Consider the following 5,240-nt stretch of genomic DNA (forward strand, 5'->3'; position numbering starts at 1 on the left):
AAATTGATTGTATCTGTGTAATTTAAACTTGCAGTCATTTGCAGTCTTTTGACATAGCCATCATTGTGATAAGGTTCTCAATTTCATATCTTTACTATAAAGATGTGTTTGGCAGCCTCTCATTAAGTCTATAAACTCTGAAATGTCCTCCTAATACACAAACAAAAAGTATGAGACTATTTAAACTAAGAGAGTTAGCATTCAACGTAAAGAATAACTGATTGCCTCAAATAGTAACCTCCTTTCTCAATATCTAAAAGTATCTATGAATATATCACTACACAGTCATACCACTTAAGAATTTTTTTTAATTGGCCCAGAATCAAGTCTAGCATTTTTCTGAAGCTGTTGGTTTTAAGCAGGAGCCTAAATAAATATCTTTCTATGGTCTGTTGGACATTTCAGAAATTTGGAAATGTCATGATCCATTCTTTAGAAAGTAATGTCTGTTCGAAAAAAAGGAGTTTTGAAAGTCTACAGAGACTATGAAAGAAAACTAGCACGTCCAGTTGCTAAAATAAATAAAACCAACTTCCAATTTTATAAGAGATAGGAAAGTTCAATATTTAACACTGGAAAACTATTTTATATATAAGTATATATATATATATATATATGTGTGTGTGTGTGCTAAATAGCTTTTCAAAAACAATTGAACATTGAAATTTAGCATTTTGAAATAATCTTAATGCAGAAATATAAGCATAATTCAATGTTAAATTTTTTCAAAGTGGCAGCAAATTATGATCATTTTTGAAAACCAAACAGGAAAAATATGTAGATAGCACCTAATATGTGAAAAAGACCAGTTTAAGTATTTCACATGCACTGACTCACTTAATTCATCCAATAACTCTGTGATATTAGTATTGCCACCAGAGCCATTTATCAGCTGATTAAAATGGTGCAGAAATATGGCTTAAAATTCAAACTGGCATGCTAGTCCCTCTTTACATTTTCTTGGAAAGTATAAATAAAAACAATATTGATTGGAAAATTCAATTACAGAAACGGTGTAGAACAAATCTCTACATATAGAACCAAAAGGATTTTTTTCTGAATAACTCTATTCAAAGCAGAGCATAAAGAATGACTTACCATGTTCTGATACATCAGTAAGTGGGGTATACATTCCGTAAACTCCCACACTGTAGAGTATCTTTCTTTTCTGTATAAGAAGTCAAAAGCAGATTTCAATGTTGGAAAAAACACAAAAGTCCAACGCTTAGTGCCTGATTTATTTCCCATAATAAATACGCCCTAATCAAGCAAGAAAATTATTCTTTTTTTTTAATTTCCAAATTTTATTTTCAAGTTTTTTTTAGAAGCATTTCATTACAGCTTTAACATATTCAGTAACACATTCTAGAGCAAGGATACATCTCTTTCAAAGGTGGCTGTAAATTTTTATGTTTACAGATGATATAAGATTATATAAGCATAATAATTCATCTGTAAACCTAAAAATGTACAGCCAATTTTGAAAGAAAATTATTCTTTTTTTTTAATTTCCAAATTTTATTTTCAAGTTTTTTTTAGAAGCATTTCATTACAACAGCATTAACCTATTCAATAACATTTTTCTGAGCTAGGGTACATCTCTTTCAAAATTGGCTGTACATTTTTAGGTTTACAGATGATATAAGATTATATAAGCATAATAATTCATCTGTAAACCTAAAAATGTACAGCCAATTTTGAAAGAAAATTATTCTTAATATGTTACTCTTTTAAAAGGCAAGGCGCTAATTGTTTATTTTCCCCCAGGAAAGGTCTGTGAAAATTTAATATGCTGCTGGCAAGATTGCATATGGGTAAAAACACTCACAGCACAGACATGAGGACCTGAACTCTACCGCTAGAACCTAAGGAGGAAGGAGAGAAGCAACTCCTGAAAGATGCCCTGTGGTCTCCATATGAACTTTGTGTGGAACATGCGTGTACATGCACAAATATGCAAGCATACATCATACACACTATAAACATAAATAAAATTATTTTTTAAATGTATTTATTGAAAATTTGTAGATATCATACATCTAAATCATATTTATCCCCCCTCTTGCCTATCTGCACCCATCCCATAGGCCACCCACAGAACTTCACACATTTGATCATACATGTTAAGAACATGTCGAGTCAAGTTTGTGTACCCATATGTCCCTGGTATAAGTTCATCCACTTGGGCCTGTTCAGCCTGTCTAACATCACTCCCTTAAAGAAGATCAGCTCTCTCTCACCCAGCAGTTATCAACCCAACTATTATCAGCTGTTAATAGTACATCACCAAATTTGTGGCTTCCTGCCCATTTCCCCTGTTTTATACATGGATCTTCTGCATGTTGTCACCATTGCTGTAAGTTCATATGAGCAAGGTCCCAGGAGCCTGGAAGACTCTGCTTCATTATGGCCATGCACCTCCTCCCCTGGCTTTTACAATCTTTCTGCCCCCTTTTCTGCAAGAGTCCTGGAGCCCTGGGTGGGTAACGCTTACTATTGGAATCCTGCCCAGTGACCCATGCTCTGCAGCCTTTCATTTTCTACATCATGGCCAGTTGTGGCCTTCTGTGTGCATTGCACTCCATTGCATGAGGAAATTTCATGAACGAGAGTTGAGGACTACATTAATCATCTATCTACCTCGTGTTCCACCACGTTCTGTGAGCCTTAGGTGTAGAGGTTCCATTGTAAATGTGTCACTTAGGGTTGGGGATCTCACAGACACTTATTTTCTGTGTGTAACCAGTTATGGAACTCTGTAATAGTCTCTGTCTGTTGCAAAAGAAACTTCTTGGTGAGTTGTGGCTAGTACACTTGTCTGTAAAAATAAAGATATGTATTTAGCATACAGTAAGAAATTAGTTGATATGGGAATGGGACAGACTTAGGGTTTTCTCTAAGGTCTATGACCTCTACAACCATGTGTATCTGGCTATGTTTACAGTGCCACATATGAGTTTACTCCCACTGAGTGGGCTTTAAGTCCAATTAGGTAGCTATTGATTTCCCTCAAGATAAAAGTTCCACAACTACACCGATACAGTTGGTTCTGCCAGTTGTTGTGGTTACAAGGCTTAAAGCTGGGGTGGGAACATTGGTTAATTTTTCTCCTTTAGCAGCTTGCATAATGTACTCCATAATTATGAGAGCTAGATTTCATGGAAGAGACTTCTGGCTCAGTTTCAGTTCCATTGCTCCAATTCCAATTCCTGTGTCTGAAGTATTTCCTGTCTTCAGCATTAAGGACTTACTTTCAAGTTCTGGGCGATAACTAATAGCCGTGTAATTTTGGGAGTCTCTTGGACTACCCTAGCCAACAACTTGAAGGGAGGTTTCTCCTGTCTGGCACTGTGCTTATTGTTATATAGCCTTCAGCTGTGCACATGAACTTAGGTACAGATAGATATTGTATATGTATTTTTCAGTATGCTTTTCAACTAATACATTTCCCTTTTGTTTTTCACACCAGCTAAGCATTATTTATCTCTCCTCTCTCTCTCTCACTGTGTATAATCCTCTCTCCCTAGTTAAAGTACCCCTATTTTCCCCATTTCTCCTATTATAATACATATCTTCCCTTATACTCCCTCTCTTGAGCTCCTTCATCCCCTTTATCCTCATGGTTACTTGTATAACCTTCCCTATTCCCCTCTCAATCAAATACCACAATTTTACCCATTTTACCCTTGGTAACACCTGTCTCCTACTCTCTCTCTCTCTCTCTCTCTCTCTCTCTTTCATTCTTTCCCATTACATCCATGTATTTTTCCATTTTCCTTACTCCTGTGGTTACATCAGGACATATAACCACATATAATAAGTTGGTGCTAAGATCCAGAAATGAGGGAGAACATACATGGTTTGTTTTTCTGAGTCTGTGTTACTTCATGTAGTATAACAGTTTTTAGTTCCATCCATTTACCTGGAAATTTTATGATTTCTTCTCTCTTTATCTCAGAGTAGAACTCCAGTGTATAAATATACCACATTTTCATTATCCATTCCTCAGGTGAGGGGCACTTATGTTGCTTCCATTTCCTAGCTTTTGTGAAAAGAGCAGCCACAAACAAACACAGATATACAAGTATCTCTGTGGTATGATGAGACCTTTAGGTATATACCAAAGAGTGGTATAACCAGATCAGATGGTAGATTCAAAGAGTTCTCCACACTGGTTTTCATAGTGGTTGCACAAGTTTGAAATCCCACAAGCAGAGAATGGGCACTCCCCTCTCCCCACTTCCTCACCAGCATTTTTTCTCTTGAATTACAGTACCCTAATTACTAAGGATGTTTAACAATTTTAAGGTGTTTCTTAGCCATTTTATATCTTCTTTTGAGAATGCTCTGTTCAGATCCTTAGCCTATCTTTTAATTGGGCCATTTACTTTATTGATTCTTTTTATTTTTAGTTCTTCATATATTTTGGAAATTAATTCTCTCTCAGAAGTGGAGTTGGTGAAGATTTACTCCCACTCTGTGGGTTCCTCTACAATTTCTCTCTCTCCCCCTCCCTCCCTCTCTCTAGATACTTTTATTTTAGTTTAATGAGATCCCAGTTGTTGGAGAAAGAAGGAACCCGAGAGAGAAGAACTCTAGGATACTGGTGTTGCTAAAGGAGAAATGGATAAAATGGAGGTATTTAAATGGGAGAGGGAGGAAGTATCAGGCTGTTTTTAAAACTATAGCTCTGTAATTTAGTTTGAGATCTGATATGGTAATTCCGCCAGCATTGCTCTTTGTGCTCAGGATTGTTTTGGCTATTCATATTTCACAAGAATTTTAATTTTTTTCTAATTCTTTGAAGAATTTCATTGGGATTTTTTATTGGCACTGCATTGAAGCTATAGATTGCTTTTGGTAGGATGGTCATTTTCACAATATTAATTATACCAATCCATAAGCATGGTGGATCTTTCCATCTCCTGGTGTCTTCCTCAATCTCTTTCTTCAAAAATTTAAAATTTTCATTGTAGAAGTCTTTAATATCTTTGGTCCGTTTTATTCCTGGATATTTTATTTTTTGATATTACTGTGAATGTGAGAGTTCCCATGAATTCTTTCTCTAATTGATTGTTATTGGTATATAGAAAGGCCACTGATTTTTGTAAATTGATTGTGTAACCTGCCACATTAGTGAAAGTGTTGATAATTTCTAGTTTTCTGGTGGAACTTTTGGGATCACTTATGTATGATACCATATCACCTACAAATAGGGTTAATTTGCCCTCTTCATTTCC

General features: G+C 35.6%; 1 non-coding gene across 1 annotated transcript; it reads left to right on the top strand.

The window, feature by feature from the left end:
* The first annotated feature begins 311 nt into the window (after positions 1–311).
* On the top strand, positions 312–448 carry LOC115067599. The gene has a single exon (XR_003846985.1). It is a non-coding gene; the product is annotated as a small nucleolar RNA SNORA2/SNORA34 family (small nucleolar RNA).
* Positions 449–5,240: the final 4,792 nt, after the last annotated feature.

Source organism: Nannospalax galili, unplaced genomic scaffold (genome assembly GCF_000622305.1).
Source record: "Nannospalax galili isolate Female #2095 unplaced genomic scaffold, S.galili_v1.0 scaffold586, whole genome shotgun sequence".
Taxonomy (NCBI): Eukaryota; Metazoa; Chordata; class Mammalia; order Rodentia; family Spalacidae; genus Nannospalax; species Nannospalax galili.